Source organism: Rattus norvegicus, chromosome 1 (assembly GCF_021556685.1).
Source record: "Rattus norvegicus strain SHRSP/BbbUtx chromosome 1, alternate assembly SHRSP_T2T, whole genome shotgun sequence".
Taxonomy (NCBI): domain Eukaryota; kingdom Metazoa; phylum Chordata; class Mammalia; order Rodentia; family Muridae; genus Rattus; species Rattus norvegicus.
The window spans coordinates 15,139,432-15,157,209 of NC_141534.1; the positions used below are offsets into that span (position 1 = coordinate 15,139,432).

A 17,778-nucleotide genomic window follows, 5' to 3' on the forward strand; every position below is an offset into this window, starting at 1 on the left:
ATACACAGATACATGCTCACACATATGACACACATGAACACACACAGATACATACTCACACATATGCACACACACGTACTCATACACACACAGATACATGCTCACTGACACACGCAAGCAAGCACACCCATGCAGGTGCACACACATGCAGACAGACAGACACACACACACACACGCACACACCACTGATGGGAAAACATGAAGAATATTTTCCCAAGACTTGGTTTCAGTACAGCAGGCCACCTGATGTTCTGAGGACCACAACCAACTAGAAGTGTGGCTCCAGAGCCATGACTAACATGGGGGGAAGAACATGGTACACAGATCATGACACACGATAGGCACATTCAGTTTAATGCCCTGACCAGCACCCTTTGGTGCCAGGCTTCCTCTTGACCTCTGTGTTGTCAGCCTGAAGACTATGCTGGATATCAGACACACTTGGGAACAAGAAAAAGAATTATTTTGTATTCCATTAAAAACAAAGCCCTTGAACTCTGCACTTGGACTTTAATTCTCCATCCCAGACAATAAAAACTGGATGAACACATGTGTCTAACAGTTTCTGGAACTGCAAAGCTTGAAAACTCTTAGTGTTAACATCTTCATTCAGATTAACTTACACTCGTTTTCCCCCTTAGATCACTGATGTTAACTGGTATCCTCACATCACATGTTTAGATACAGGAAAAGAAATATGCCTGGCAGGGTGAAAACACATCTAAAACAAGAGGGAATTATCAAATCTTAGGTGTCTAACATGTCACCCTTTGCACAGCCCGGGAAAGACTCTTGGCTTCTGCCTGGGAGAGCTGAAGACTGCTTACATTTCTGTGGAATTCTGGGGAAAATCCAGAGCTCTCTCTGCTTTGAAAACAATGGCTTACAGAGATAAACTCTTGGCTGTGCAATCTAAGAAGTGGGAAGGCCAAGAGTGTCCCTAGGGTGGAGGCTAAGCCTGATTAGCATTCCTTAGAAGCCTTGCCCTTCTGACTCCATCCAGATGACACTGAATTCTGAATGGAGGGCCTGTGGCCTCAGGCCTGCTCAGCCCCACTTGCAAGATCAGCCCATAACTTCCTGTCATCAAGGATTCCACAAGTTGTCAGTGCTTCAGCCACACCCTGAGCAGAGCAGGCTAGGTACTCTTAGTTGGGGGGGGGGGGTATCTTCTTCCTTTGCCAGGGAGTCTAGGGGAGGGAGCCAGCAATGCCTAGCCTCCAGCTATACTAATCTTTTTTTTTTTTTAAGACAGGAAATAGGCCTTAAAAGTTCAATCAATATTTCAAAGTTATGCAGTTGGTTAGTGGTAGAGCCAAGGAAAGTGGCCAAGTTTCACTTATAGACTCGACACATATTAGTCAACTTCTACTCGGTGTTCAGGATGTCAACTTTTAAGTAGTAACGGAGGGAGTGGCTTTCAGGGAAATTGTGTACATTCAGGGATGAATGGCAACAGGTGGTGATTTGGGATGGGCCAGGTGACAACAGGAGAAGCCGAGGTGAGGGAAGACGTAAGGGAGAAATCTGCATAAGATGCATCAAACTGAGGTCCACTGGTCACAGAAGTTGGGAGTGAAGACATTGAGCAAACAACATAGCCAGGCAAGTGTCCATCTGTCCTTCTTGTAGCTTGTCCTTCTGGTGATGAGCCTTGTCACAGAAATAGGTTCAGAAAAAGCAAAATAGAGGAAGACAGACTCAGTGTGAACGCTGTGAAGGAATTTCTTGTGGGTTTTAGAAAGTCTTTGTGAGAGTTCATAACCCCAACTCTGTTCATTTCAAGTCTGCCCAGACGGATTTCATCTTAGCATCGGCAACGTTCATATCCAGTTTACAGAAGGGAAAGAGGAAGGAGCGAAACTTTTTGCAATGGAGGGTTAGGGGTTCCAGTGTAAGCCCATCTCCAAGTTTTCTTCTGTCACCAGGCTTAACGTCTTTCTCAGGTCATCGAGGAAGTATGGAAACATGAAATGGCATTCCTCTTGCCACGAGTGGATTCCAGGGGGAGCATGTGATCCAGTCTTTACTAAAGCGAATGTGGGGGAATTTGTTCTATGGCCTGGATAGGTGCTTTCATTTCGAGAATGTTGTCTTCTATGGATGTGCTACCCAGAGCTGAGGGATGTAGCCTGTTGATTGGCCCAAGCTACAGGGAAAGAAAGTTGGGAAATCACCTAGGCCCTTGACATCACAAAGCCACCGAGAAACCAAACTCAGAGGCCCTGCAACAGCCCATCTTGACATGTGATCTGATAAAACGATCTTACTGATTGACTCAGTTGAGTCAGGTTTTGTAATGCTTACAACAGAAAGCACTCTTCGAGAAGATTAGAAGTTTTAATGATAGGTTGTTATTAATGTTTCCATCCAGTGGTTTCTGATTTTTCCCCACAGGAGAGTATATGGCAAGGATGAGAGATTCGGGGAACTGGAAATGACTTCCTTAGACTTCTTCAGGAATGTTATGAAGTTTAAGATCATAGCAGGAGAAATCCACTCGATAGCTGACTTTTCTGTAACTGTGTTCAGTAACCCTAGGACAGCAATGGAAAAGATAGGTCACAGCGGTCTACAGTGTTGGGGGGGGGCTTTCCAAAGATGAGCTTTTCTGTCTCTGATCCGTTACATTGTCTTCAAGACGTCGACCTATTCTAAGATTAATGAGTATCTACTAAATACATGGTATTCATAGGTTCCTGGGGGAGCAGGGGGAGAGGAAAATGGTCTCTACCTTTCAGATGCTTTCAGAGAATCTCATTGTGAGCACATGGCGTTAGAACATTTAGTGACCTTCGGTTGAGACTGAAATGGCTAGCATGCCATTAAAGAGTTGAAAACTAGCATGCATATATATAATGGCTTTTTAAATGAACAGTATATATAGCTTACTACATAAACTAGTATGTATGTATATAAAATAATGTGTGTGTGTTTCATACTTCAATCTTAGTCTGTTCACTGGATGTGTGTAGTATCCGTGAAGGCCAGAAGAGAGTGTCAGATTCCCTGAGAACTGGAATTACAGATGATTGTTAGCTGCCCTGTGGATGCTAAGAATCCAGCTCAGATTCGCTGGAAGAACAGCTAATGCTCTTAAGCATCCTCCAGATTCAAGATTCAGTCTCTCTCTCTCTCTCTCTCTCTCTCTCTCTCTCTCCCTCCCTCCCTCCCTCCCTCCCTCCCTCCCTCCCTCCCTCTGTGTCTCTGTGTGTGGCATGTAATGGGGGAAGGGGGAGAGATAGGAACAGAAAGGGGACCATCGATCTTAAGGTAGGGTCGAGAGAGAAAGAGTAGAAAGCTAGTTCCAAAAACACAAGAAAAAAACTTAAGGCAACTCAATCTTACAACTCTGTTCTCCTAGATTAGACCTGTTACCAAAATATGTCTGAGTCAAGGTTCCTTGTGTTTGTGCAGAAGCACAGTTCTCTCTCCCTCCCCCTCCCTGTGTGTGTGTGTGTGTGTGTGTGTGTGTGTTGTAGCCCGGCACTGAGTGTCTTCCTAGCTATGTTACACCTTAGTTTTTGAGACAGGCTCTAATTGAACCTGGAGCTTTCCAGATTGGCTTAGCTAATGGAGAAGCCTCAGGGATACTCTAATCTTCTCTCTGCCTTTTGAACACTGAGATCACAGGTGCACACCTCGGCTTTTCATGTGGGCACATGGTTCATGCCATGCAGTGAACACTTTATTTACTGACAGAGACAGAGAAGGGGGAGGGGAGGTCCTCCGGTCTGGTGTCTCTGGACTGAGGAATGGGAAAACCAGCAGCACACTTCAGAGTTAGTCTGAAGGCCTGAGGATCAGGGGAGACAGTGATATAAGTTCTGTTTGGTTGAAGATCTAAGAACCAGTATTTCTGGTATCCAGGGAGAGAAGAAATGAATTTCAGGACTCAAACTAAGGGAACAAAGTCCCACTTCATCCAGTTTGTTTCAGTCCCAGCTGTTAACTAAAAGGACAAGACCAGTTCCCATTGTAAGGGAAATCATCACTTTTATTTATTATAGATCAGCTTCCAAACACTAATTTCCTCTGGAAACACCCTCAGGGACTTGAAAAAATAATCTTTTACCATCCATTAGGCATTTTATTTTAGGCCAGCCAAACTGATAAGCAAAAAGAACCATCATATCCGCAATGGCCGTGAAGGAATGTTGAACATGTGTTTCTCTCTGGGATATTTGCTCCTTCAGGTGGAGAGGCAAAGAGCATGGGGTCAAGATGCCCATGTATCCAGAGAAGATGTAAAACAGGCTGAGAAGATGACTGGAGTCCTAGATTATATATAAGGACACCTTAGAAAGTTGGCTATCCACAGTTCCCTTCCATCGCTCTGGTTAAACATTTCTAGGAAGGGTTAAGGCGTTAGGTCCTGTTTTCCACCTACGGCAATATTTCTTGAAACTTCCCCACTGGTAGCAGTCAGGGCAAAAGATAAAGAGGGTGAGGCAATTCAGAGTTGAAAATCGGCCTTCCCTCTGGATGTGAGTTTCTTACTCTGTGACTGATTTTGGAAAGACTTGATCCACTATGTCATGATTAGAAGTGGGAACGACATGATCCCAGGAGCTCTATAGAGTCTTCTAGTGAGAACAGGCGAAGGCAAAGTGGAAGCAGCCAAGGTCTGAGGCCGTCTGCTTCTGCACCCACCCTCGTCCACCATCTCTTTCTACGTCTCCTGTGTTGAGATCAGGCTCCCTGCTGCATTCCTTCTCCCAGTCTTTGCTTTCCTGAGTCACTCATTCCACAAATCACTGACTCCCCCACTTCCTAACCGGCCCCTTGAATTTGCTTTGAATTTGACCAGAAGCTTCCCGTGAAGCAAGCCTAATACAAATACCCAGTCAACCTTAATCAGCTCATGGGCGGCATCGAGCTCAACGGGAGAGAGTAAGGCGCACTGAATAATCCATTCCCAAGAACTTTTCCTGACGTTTATTTTCTTTTCTAATCCCAGAACTATCCAAAGGAGAAATTCGTTTCCTGCTGTTTAATTGTCAAACGTTTTTCTAACTTAAGATGTTTGTTATTAGTAGCTCCCCGGTGTCTCGGAACCACACAGCATCAGGGCAAGCCTAGCACCATGCACCTAGAGTGAAGGAAGTAGACACCTGACCTAGGACACCTGATAGTGTACTCAGCAGGCCCAAGGCCCTGGCTGTGCCTACACTCAGTCACCAGGCATCCCCTTTGCTGTCTTACTTCTTGAAGGGGACTTCCTCAGACCTTTTTTTTTAACCTGCAATGAGATGCTCACATTATTCTCATGACCGAATTTCTCCTCCAGTCATTTCCAAGTTGCTTTCCATTGCAGTGGGATGCTTATCACCCAGCTTACAACTGTTCTGGTTACCACTTGGCACCAGACAGTGGGGAGTTCCATGAATTTCCTACAGGCCTCTGATATGCTTCCCTGTCAGCTCAACCCATGCAGCCAGGGAACAAAACAATCCGCCCAGCCGTAACCATCTATTTGATGCTACGTGCCTCCCTTCACCTTCAAGTTTTGCACACATAAATATCCCCTTGTTTACACAGATTCCAGCCATCAGAAAGTCTGCCTCGGAGCCTGTGTGACTAATAAGACCAGGAATATATTCTGCTGTAACACTCCACTACTTATACACCCACACAAGGCTACCATCGTCATGGAGAAAGGCTATAAACTGGCACTCATATTGAAGACATAATAAATCTGTGGGGAAAGCACTTGGCCAGTGAGATAGGCACTCCATTGTGAATTCAAGTCATTAAGGTAGCAGGAATCCAAATTGTTAAAATAGACTAGACCTGGGTACCATGGCTCGGGGAATGTAAAGATCACCACATTTGTATTTGTAAGTCCGAAGGCGTATTTCTGAATTCATCACATAGAGGTATGTCTGGCGCTTTCTTGGAATGGCGTCATAGTTAATCTGTGAGGTCAATAGCAATTATAACCAATAGCAATCTATGAAACTTTGCTTAAAGGTGTAAGGGGTGGGTGGGGGCACTTGCCAAATGTTTAATGGAGAGTCTGAGTCCATCTGAAATCTTACCTTCTGGACAGGCATGGTAGTACGTGCCTATAAACACATATGAATTTGAGGCCGTGGGTTCATGTAACGGTAGAGGCCAGATACACAGATACATGGGCTACATAGGAGAGTTCTAGAATAGTTGAGCTAGAAGAGACTTTCTTTCAAAATAAAACCAGAAAGAAAGAAAGAAAGGAAGGAAGGAAGGAAGGAAGAAAGGAAGGAAGGAAGGAAGGAAGAAGAAAGAAAGGAAAAGAAAAGAAAAAAGAAAAGAAAAGAAAAGAAAAGAAAAGAAAAGAAAAGAACAAACGAACTTAATCTCTTCCCAGGTGTGGAGCTGACTATCATTGCCCTAACTCTTGAAAGATGAGGCAGGATGATTATGAGTTCAAGTCTACATAGAAAGACTCAAAACAACTAAAACAAAATAAAATAACGTCTTTCATCAGAGACTGGGTCCACTTAGTATTGAAATATGCCACACTTCTTTTGGAAGGAACAGAAAGGGCATACAGGTCCTCTGTCCAGCTATGAGTGAGTCAACAGTTTTGTAGCCTACAGAGAAAAGTAAGGTGGATTAAGAGTTAGTGGACAAGATATGGAGAGGGCTGTGTACGAGGCAAAAGCTTGAAGGGACAGATGAGGCACAGTTCACTGATGGGGACCTTTGTTCCCTTTTGTGTTCCCTGCTTCCTTCTTGGGACATCAGAGATGCACATTTGGACCAGTGTGACTGACCAGTGTGGTTTCCCTGGCAGGTAAGTTTAGTTTCAAGCCTCTTAAGGATGGTAAGTCTCTATATGAATTAAGCTTACCTTGAAGAAGACACAGAGGCAGGTGTGAAATAAACCAGGAAATTATGAAGATGAAGCAGATTCTGCAATAACAAATGTTTAATGCTGATGGCTGCCTTCATTTGAGGTCAGACGGATGGATAGTGTGTAAGTACGTACAGGTTGGTGAGCGGTATATGCATATGTGTGTCGTATATGCATAGGTGTATGGATAGATGGGCTAATCTGTGCATATGTACGTACATCTATGTGGTGTGAATGTGAGTGTGTATGTATGTATGTATGCATGTATGTATGTATGTATGTACATGCTTGTATAGTGTTTCTGTTGTATGTGTTTGGTATATTCATATATATGTGGATATGCTTGCTTATGTGTGAAGGAGTGGAGGTCAGATATCAACATCAGGTGTTTTCTTCTATGACTTCTCACCTTATATTTTAAGCTACAGTCTCTCACTGATCATCAGGGTACCAGGATCTGCCTGTCTCTGACACCCACCTACCAGCACTAGGATTACAGGCATTTACCACTATACCTGGATGGTTTTCGTTAAACATAGTTGGTGGGGATCCAAAACTCAGGACCTCATGCTTGTGCAGCTAATACCTTGCCCATTAGCCTATTCCCCCAGGCCCACTGGGTGTATATATTTTTAAGTGGAAGAACTAAACACATGAAAGAAGTGTTTGGAAGGAAACATGTTCACTCATCCCCAGATCTGAGAAAGAAAAAGAAGGCCAACAGTGATTCTGAGGAGCCTAACTCAAGGTGGTCAAGCTCAGATTTGCTCCTTGACATTTCAGGCATTGTTGAAGGAACTCTGTTTTTGTCTCTCTGTGGGACTTGTCCCCCTGGTTTCCTCTGGGATGAGCTCTAAGCTTTGTGATGTCAAAGATGAGGTGCCTTGGGACTGGAAACTAAAACAGGGGATGGTAAGGCTGATGCCTGAAAACGTTTGGGTGTTTTCTAAACATTTTTTTGAGTTAGTAGTTTTCAACACCTGACCAGACAGAGGAAATGATTTGGAAATGACCAAGATTGCAAAAGTGACAAGGAAGCACGAGGGGGATTCCTACGATGCTGACAGAGCTGGATTCATCCAAGCTATGATCAGAAGCCCGGGGAATTCTTGACTCACCTGGCTGAGCACTGACTTTCTCAAAGGAACAAAAGCTTCTGAAAGGAACTTCTGCCCTGGATGAACTGGGGAAAACAAGTGAACTCATGCTGGGGAGTTGAAGGCAGGGAAGGGAAGGTGAGGAGGGAGGTGGTAGAACTTCCCTGGTGCCACCACGAGTTGCTCAAGGTACTTAACATACATTATCCCATGTATTCATCGCAGTGACTCTGGGAGAAATGTGTCACAGCTTCACTGAGCCCTAGACAGAATAAATAGCTGGCCTTGAGCCACTTGGCTCTTTTGAGGCTTTGGGCAAAGTCATGACCCTTCCATGATCTTTTGACTTCCTTGAGAACTCTGAGGAGAAATACCCATATCCTCCAAAGAATGCCAGATATTTAAACTAGCCCCAAGAAGACACTTGAGATGGCTTAACTAGAGCTCTGCATCCATCCATGTTTTCAAATGAAAACAGGGACAACTTGAAAAGCTTCGCGTGACTAATGGACTTTGCAAACAACCTTTCACCACCACAGTTAGAGAGATCAGCCACCATGCTGACCCAGCTCTTGAGGAATTCAGCTCAGACTTCAGAAAGCTTCACATAATTATGGGTAGGAACGTTCATAATTGTGGGCAAATATGCAAATGAGGGCATATTCAAGACCTGGGATGCAGCTGGTTTGGAACTAAGGCCTGGGGAAAAATGCTTAATTGAGAAGTGGAACCTGTGATGTAGTCAACAGGAAGCCAGATGACAACAACAAAGACCTATGTGTAGGCTCCGGGGAAAGTAAAAATTCCTCACCAGTTTTGGTTCTTTTGTCCTTAGCAATGAACATATTCTTTTTGCTTTTTGTTTTTAGGGGTTTTTTTTTTTTTTTGTCTGTTTGTTTTGGTGGTGGTGGTTTTTTTTTTTTTTTGTTTGTTTGTTTCTTGTTTTGTTTTGTTTTTGTTTGTTTTTTGTTTTGGGGGGGTTAGCTTTAAGACAATTTCACACAGGAGGTAGCCCAAGTCAGGTTCAAACTCATGGTCCTTCTGCCTCAGCCTCCTATGAGCTAAAATTACACGTACATGCTATCATGCTATGTACCTATACCAGGTCTCTTGAGAATGTCTATTGAGAATAATCTTGAGATCTCCAATGTTAGGTCAATGGTATAAGACTCTTAAATAGCTACTTACTTTAAATCTCTTGGCTTAACTACCCAAGAAAAGTCACCCCAAAAGTCATAAGGCTACTGTGACATAGGATGGGATAACTGTAGGGCTCCTAAAAGGGGGAGTCTTGTGTACGATACTTTGATTTTTTTTTAAAGGAAGGTGGTCTGCAAGCTACCATCTATCAGGCCAGTATAGACGATAAGTCAGCTTAGATTCCTCAACACGTCATGGATGGTCCATTTCTTTTGTCAGTGTTGTTCTAAAGACTAATAGAGGGCTACAGGCAGACTATGTTGACGGTCTTTAATATATTTTGTGGTAAGAGAAAAATTTGGGGTTGGAACATACTCATCCAGCTAAGTGCACTGGTAACTGGTAATGGCCAAAACACAAGGGAACACTACTCACAAAGCCAGGCCATTCTGGAGAGAGATGCTTCTGTTACAGCCCTGCCCTGTTGGAAGTGTCTGCTTGCTGGCCACGAGCTGGACTGAATTACCTGTTTGCTTACTTTTTTTTTTTTTTTTTTGATAGAGTCCCAGGTAACCATTCTGGCTATGTAGATGAAGAAGGTCTTAAGATCCTGATCCTCCTGCCTCCAACCCCCAAGCACTGAGATGACGGGCAGGCATCACCACACCTGACTCTGAACTGACCTTTTAATGAGTGTTTCAGTGATTCGAGACAGAGGAATGACTGAATCGATGGAAGTGATGGAAGGTTTTTGAGTTCAACGAGGGCTTGATAGATTAGGAAGAAGACTTGAATCCAATAAAGAGAGGTGGGATGCGGACAACAGGAAGTTTGTTCTCGGACTAAAAAGTGAGCTTCGTGGAAATATGCCCAGATAACAGCATAAGTAGAGAACTTTAGAGTTAAATACGAATAAACATAGACTGTGACAAGAAAGGCTACAACCTTGGCTATAAACTTAGGCGACGCTAGTGAAACACTTCATCTGGATCAACAGAGTTAAATGGTCTCTCCGATGTGCTTAGTTATAGGACATCTCCAAAAGGGTTCTCAGGTCTGGGGACACATTTCCTAAGGAACAGAGACAACTAAGCACATAGTACAGGGAGAGGAATGAAGATAGAAAATTAGAGGCAATTAAAGAAAATGTAGAAGATCTGCCTAGAGAGGAGAACGGGATAAGGAACTTAGCGGCTTCTAAGTCCTTGAGGTCTTGACGATGGCAGTGATAAGATCAGAATAAGTCTAGTGAGAAAGAGTTGGAGCTGATAGAAAGAACATTCTGGACTTGATAGGAACCCACCTCAGAGTGATGTTGCTCTGATGACCTCTCATTGCTCAACCGCTTACACAGCTAGAGGAGACTCTTGTCTAAAGACCGTATCATTCTAAATGGCTAGCAATCCTGTTTTTCTTGAACACCACTTGGGAGGAAAGATACCCAAGGGTATGGCTTAAACATTAGTTCAAAGACTATGGACTGGGACTTTCACTTACTTTGTCAACGAGGATCTTAGGCCATTGCTATCCTGCCTTTGTGTGTCTGAAACTATACCTTGATGATTTCCAAAATGAATCCCTCTCTTCATTCCGTGCTCAGAGTTTTATAAATTTTATAAATTTCTATAAAATCCAGCAGTTGTTACATGAATGAGATGTCCTAGCTTTTAACTTTTATGTTTTGTCCAATGCAATCATCCCTATGGCCCACAGTAGTCCTTCTTAAATGTGTTTTATGAAGCCATTGCCATCCTCAGGACCTTTTATGACTTTGCTCTTGCAATAAATTTAAGGGATGGGACAGAACTGAAGGGGAACAAGGGACCGTACCACAACCAAATGACTTAAAAGGCTTAGCCACCCAAGGAAGTTCTGGGCCTCGGCAGAATAGTGGGAGACTGATCTATACAAATGCCAAACTTTTTATGTGACATAATAGAAAGCCTTCCATCATTTTTTAGATTTTTTTCACCTTCCTTTGCAATTGTCTATCAATAATATAAAGTCAGCATTGCTCATCTTGGTGATCAGAGGGACGCATGGGAAATACTGGTGGGGTTCATCAGTTTGGTAGATAGCTTAGAAATTATATACTGCATTTTCACAGCATTGAGCAGACTATATATATATATTCTTTTGGCAAAGAAGTCCTTCACTCAATTCCTAATTAGTTACAAACGGATGAAGGCAGACAGTGTAATCTATCAATGAGTACTTCACCTGTGTTCACCACTGTCCTATGTCACATGTGTATACCACATGCCTTAAGACCATGCTACCGAGTCTAAGAAAGACGGGGAAATATATGGAAGCAGTCATTGAGAAAAACAAAATGAGAAAAAAAAACCACTTTTCTTTTGAAAATTGTTCCTACATCCATGCATACATAATGAGTGCACTCTGGTACGAAAACAAGTGGACAGCGGGCAGCTTTGGGGTCAGCCTCCGAAAGACACTGCTTCATTGAGACAAAGTCTCTAACTTGCCTGAAGTTCATCCTTTGGTCTCAACTGGCCAGGGCTGGGATTACAAATGGGTGTGTCTGTTAGTGTAACTGTTAGCATTTTTGTCTAGGTTCCACCGCACGGTTACCTGGCAATAACCAGGTGTGCCTGATTCACTATAAAAGGGCTCTCTCTCTCTCTCTCTCTCTCTCTCTCTCTCTCTCTCTCTCTCTCTCTCCTTGTTCTTGCTCTGTCCTCTTATACCTGCTTCTTCTTTCTTTCTCCCCTTTCCCCTCCCTACCTCTCTCTCTGTGTACTCATGGCCGGCCTCTCCTCCTCCTCCCCCACTCCCCCCGCCCGGCTTCTTTCTCTGTCTCAACTCTATTCTATATTACACTGTTGCTGTGTGGCTGGCTCATCAGTGGGAATGGATGCCTCAGCCCGAGCCCCTCCCCCACACCTGCCTGCATACCCAGCAAAACGCATTCTTTCTCCTTTTTATTTTTATAAATCACAACGTTTGTTGTTGTCACTCGAATTAAGAACTGCCTGCTGCCGCATCCCCTGCTTCCACTTGGAAAGCCGTAGCTAGCTAGCACAAACTTCCGGGGAGCTCCCTTCCTCCCCTGGTCAACATAAAAGTCCCTATGGTCCCAGGGGAGAGTTCATTCAGTCTTTATGACTGGTCTTCTCACTGGCCCTCGTATGTTCTAGGACCCCCCCCCCGCCAGCCCCCCCCCCCCAAGCAGATTTTCGCGATCCCCCCCTCCGCTCTTGCAGCTGTAGAACCGGACTCACCACAACCCCCAAGTTCACCATGTGACGACCTAAGGATCTGGACTGGCTGTCATTTTCTAGTTATTAATTTTATCCTCAGGACACTGGTAGGAGTAATTAATAACTCTTCTCTCACCCAACAGGTTGGTCTTCGTCACCTTGTCCCTACTTACTGGGACATCCCCGTCTAATTCACAGTACCTAACAAGTACTGTCTCTACGTGGCTATTTAACCGGTATTTTAAAAACATGTCTCTCACTATTGATCCATAGCATAGACTTCTCCTTCCTTAACACTTGCTCTGTTCTTGGGTCAGTGTGAAAAGCAGGTCTGGCCCCGCCCCTTGCACCCTGCCTAGGACATTGTTTGCTGGGGCAGGGGCCAGATTCTCATGCATGCCCTCTTTCTATCTGTCCAGGCGGCCTGGCATGGGCACGAGCTCTATTGCCATTGCAGGGGGAAAAGAAGCTTTCGCCCCCCACACCCAGCCCCCACACCCCCCACAGGCCCCACCCCCGCTTGCTTGAGGAGGAGGTGCTGCTGCTGCTGTTGCTGCTGTCTCTGGCCACTTGGGGAACAGCCCGGGCAGTGGGCGAGGGAGGGGAGGGAATGAAGCCAGTGGCAACCACGTGGCCCTGCCCAGAACTGCCACAGGGACACTTTCATCCCACTCCTCTCTTGCTTTTGCTCCAGCATCTCCAACCACAGCTCTCCGTCCCTGCCCACTCAAGTCCATCGAGGCATTTCAGTGACAGTTCTCTCATACTACCTGGGTGGAGTTGCTAGGAGACACAATGCTATGCTACTGGGCCAGGACTTCTGGGTGCTAGGAGGAAGCTTGGCAGTGTAGGCAGGTGCTGTCCCATATCCCTTGCTTGCACCTGAGCCACTCATGCCAGTACCGTGGGCTCCTTCCTGCTGCCATCCGGCTGCCGGCTACCGCCTCCACGTTCCCACGGCTGGGTCCTCAGGCCACTGTCAGCTGCCTGGATAAACGAGCCACTCTGACACAGGTTGGGAAATGGGTTTGCACGCCCACCAGCTCAGTCCACGGTGCCCGGACACACTCTCTTTCTATCCCTGTGCCACAGGTTTTCATCTTCTGGGCTTGAAAGCCAGACTGACTTTTGCCCAAGTTGCCATGGAGACCACAGGGACCTGGGAACTGTTTAGGAAGTGGACTGTAGATGAACTCTGTTGTCTTTTAACTAATACGCGATTCCTAGATTATAATTTATTCTTCCTCAGTTTTCTGACTACATTGACAGCTGAGGTAACTGTATCTTGACAGCTAGAAAACAGACCTAACTCCTTACCCTGAGGGAATCCACCACTGTATTTACTCACTATTATGATCATTAACTAGCTAAGACTGCTATATTCCACAGACTTCACGATAAATGACACACAAGTCCAGATGTGAGCTTTCACAAACGTAGCCTGTTACTTTCTTACCTAAACTCAATTTCCAGCAACTAAGTGCTTCCTATTCCCTCTTCTTGCTATGCCATTGTCCTAACATGATTCGAGTTCTTATAAACTTCCTAACCCTAATAAAACATCCCACTAAGTGATACAACTGTATAATCACAAATTCGAATTTTAAGTTTTCTTTGTCTTTTAACTAAATTTAAAGTGTTTCGTGTGCTAAATTTGCACTATAAGCTATCATGCTCAAATACAAGTTTCCCTTCGTCTTTTAAGAGATTGTTCGTGTTGTTAACAAATCTATGTCTTTTGTAAACTTATAAGCTACAGGAAACCCATTCAGATCTACCTCTCATGGACCAAATAGACTCTGTCCAGATAAATACCCCTACCTATGCCAGAGGGTGGGATCCCTCTTCTGTGCCCTGGAATTGGGACTCACTCCCAACCACCAAGACCTAAGGGTTTCACATATACTTTCAAATGTACTCCTAAGGAAAAAAAAACTTTTTTCCCAGAGGTACTTAACTTCATTCTCTACCTATCATATGTGTGTTTCGGCATCTTGTCAAGTCCAGGCGCTTACTACATCCAGGACAGCTCCAGAGAAGCTACCCCTAGATGTTCCAGTCCTCTCTCACAGACACAAACACTTCTACTGGACCTGTTCCTTCTGATCTATTCACAGATGGTTCCACAGACACTGGACATCAAGCAAACAGCCAACTCTCCTAAGACTGGACCAACGTCCCCATCCCCATTTTCCTAGGTTTCCCAGAGACACGCCACCCCAGAGTTGAAGTAGCTAAAGACTCCTGCTCTACCAAAACCCTATTCTAATTTTTCCTTTTTTAATTAAACCAGAACAGGAGAACATTAGTATTTTGTCTAGGCTCCACCCCACAGTTACCTGGCACCTGCCAGGTGTGCCTGCCTCACTGTAAAAGAGACTGCTTGTCCCCTCCTCACTCTCTTGCCTTCTTGCTCTGGCTCTGTCCTCTTACATCTGCTCCCTTCTCTCCCCATTCCCCTCCCCCTTCGCTCCAGAAGCTCATAGCCAGCCTCTCTCCTCCTCCCCCTCTCCCCCCTTCCCCCCTCTCTCTCTGCCTTTCTCTGTCTCTACTCCCTCCCCTACCCTCCCCATCTCCCCTTGCCCTGAATAAACTCTATTCTATACTATACTGTTGTGTGGCTGGTCCCTCTTGGAGAGGAGATGCCTCAGCATGGGCCAACTGAGGCACCCCTTTCCCCCACACCTGACTACACATCCACCAAACATATTTCTTATCTCCTTATCTTTTTATAAAACACAACAGTACCAGGCCAGGGATTTTTTACACAATTTCAAGATATCAAATTCAGGCCCTTGAACTTATAAGACCAGTACCTTGCTAATCAAGCCATATTCTAAATATTTCATTTCTTATTGTTCCTGAATGACGGCTTTATTTTCCCATTCTCCGGTGGTGGCGGCAGTGGCAGCAGCAGCAGCAGCAGCAACAGCAGCAGCAACAACAACAACAACAACAACAACAACAACAACAATATGATGTGGTTAACTCTCTCTCCCTCTCCCTCTCCCTCTCCCCTCTCCCTCCTTCTCTCTCTCCCTTTCCCTCTCCCCTTCCTCTCCCCCTCCCCTCCCTCTCCCCCCTCTCTCCCTCTCTCTCTCCTTCTCTCTCCCTTCCCTCCCCTTCTCCCTCTTCTCTCTCTCCTTCTCCCTACCCTCTCTCTCTCTCCATCTCTCTCTCCATCTCTCCATGTGTCTCTCTCCCTCCTCCTCCCCTCTCCCTACCTCCATCTCTCTCTTTTACTTTCTATCTACAGGTGACCCAGATGATGACATGGGTTTGGATTTTTTCCATGAACCAATGAAGCAGAAGAAAGCCTTATAGAGGGAGGAGGTGGTAAGCCGAGGAAGATTTTGAAAGGAAAACCTGGAACTTTCCAAGCTTGGTTACTTGTTTCTTCCCAAGGCCGGTCTGCCTTTTCACTCTTTGAATTCTTGAAGCGTTTCTCTAGTCTTCGAACAAATATCCACTTGTTGACAATGCACAGAGAAAGTGAAAGAGAAACCAGAGCATGGCCGTGGGTATCTGCTCTCCTTTTCAGGTCTTACTACTTTTATGAAAACTCTGATGGCATCAGCCCGTGAGATACCGTCCCTGAGTTCCTGTAAATGCTTACTGCATTTCCACTTACCCCGTTCCCCTTACTGTTCTCCAGGCATGAGTTATCGTCATTCAGTTCTGAGTGAAACCCTGCTTGTTAAACTCATTCATAGTTCCCATTGCACCGAACCTTTGCAGATAAGACCTTCAATAAATATGAGTGAGATGAGACTGATTCAGACTCAGCAGTTCAAGTGCACTAGAGATGGAGCGATTGGATTTAATAAGATAGGACCAAGCTGTGCAGAAAAAAGAATTAAAGCAAGAGACGGACATTAGCAGTAGGAGAAATTCTTGATTATACGCCAGTATAGAAACTGCCTCTGCCTTAGAGTGAGCAAGCCAGGATTAGCTATCTCAAGAAGTTACAATAGGTGACACATTTAACACATTAACTGGTTTCTGAGTATGGGGTGTATATACAATGTGTCTATACAGTACCTACCCTAAGTTTCACGTGTGAACCATGATCTATGCTAAGCCCTTCCAGAGGAAGAAGTAACGTTGTAGGAGTTCACTTTGGGGGAAGTCTGCTATGGCAAGCATCGCTGTGAGAGTGATCTGGGGACTGTCTTTGAGGTTTCGGCTTAGTCTGAAGCCCAGGCTTTGACATCTTAAACAGGCCAGTTCAGTAGCCGATGACCAAGTTTGTCAAAGAGCCACATAGACTTGCAGTTGAGTATTTGGGTAATCCGGAAGGCCAATCTGTTGCATGCTGTAAGACTGCGGCTCTCAAAGATCATCCTTTGACCCCCTGACCCCATTACTGATCTCCAAAGCAGACCATTGGTCATGGACTGACTCACAGTGTAGCAACCTCTTTTCTAGTGTGAACAATGTTGCCCTATGAAGCAGCAGAGTTGGCAAGGGATAGTGGGAGGAGACATCTACAATGGGAGAGCACTCAGGCCGCAAGACATCCAGGATCTGCAGGCAAATGAACCCGTGCCTGCCTTTCACACAGGAAAAAGCCACGTTGAGCAAACGTGGAGGACTTGCTTCTGTTTTTCTCTTTGAAACGTATTGCTGTGATTTTTATTTCGTAGGTCAGGGAAAGGTGTCAGATCCCCTGAAGCTGGTGATACAAATGGCTGTGAGTTCTAGAGAGCAAATTCAGGTCCTCTGAAAGAGGAGTGCATACTCTTCATCATTGAGCCATCTCTCTGGCTGCCCTTTCTATTTCTTCAGCCAATAAAACAATGTAACTTGAAGAATACACGCTTTTCCAGAGCATCAATCCCAGCCTAGCAATGAGTGTACCCAATCTTAGATTCCTGTTACATTTAACGTGACCATATGCAACCTTATTCTAGGTGGTAAATTGGTCCCTCGATTTGTACTTCTCATTTTAAAAGCATATCTAAGTATCACATAGTCCTAAGAAATAAGTTGGTATTGTTCGGCCTGTTTGTCCGGGGATAATATGAATGAAGAGCCCCATGATTGTATTTATTTTAAGTGTTGAGTATTTTGAATTGTTGAATTGGTTTTCCCAAGAGTCCTGGAAATGAACAGTTATGATTTGACTGTGACTTATCCACAGGGCAGCGCAAGGTCACTATGCACTGAGCCCTTTTGCACCTTAGTCATGCTGGGAATTACAGTTGGTGTGCGTTCCCTCCTTGGTCTTTCGACTTGATCAGCTCTCAGATGTGAAGACCAGGTGTCCTGCTTCATTCTAGATCGCAGCAGCCAGAGCTTCTGCTTTTCCTCCTGAACATGCTTCCTCTGCGTCATGAATCTTACTAGCATGACAGTCACCCACACGGACTGTGTGCATGTCATTTCAGGAATTCTCCACAGAACCACTTCTTACCTGTTCAAAGTTATCAGAAAGAACAATTAAAATTACTCTTTTTTTTTCTTTGAAATGAGATCGAGA

The 17,778-nt window shown here is 44.8% G+C and overlaps 1 long non-coding RNA gene across 1 annotated transcript; it reads right to left on the reverse strand.

Annotated features, from left to right (window-relative positions):
- Nucleotides 1–339: 339 nt before the first annotated feature.
- Nucleotides 340–16,036, reverse strand: LOC148006852 (uncharacterized). Its single transcript, XR_015644704.1, has 3 exons — nt 15,521–16,036; nt 15,113–15,183; nt 340–2,537 (listed from the first exon to the last, which is right to left on the reverse strand). It is a non-coding gene; the product is annotated as an uncharacterized LOC148006852 (long non-coding RNA).
- Nucleotides 16,037–17,778: the final 1,742 nt, after the last annotated feature.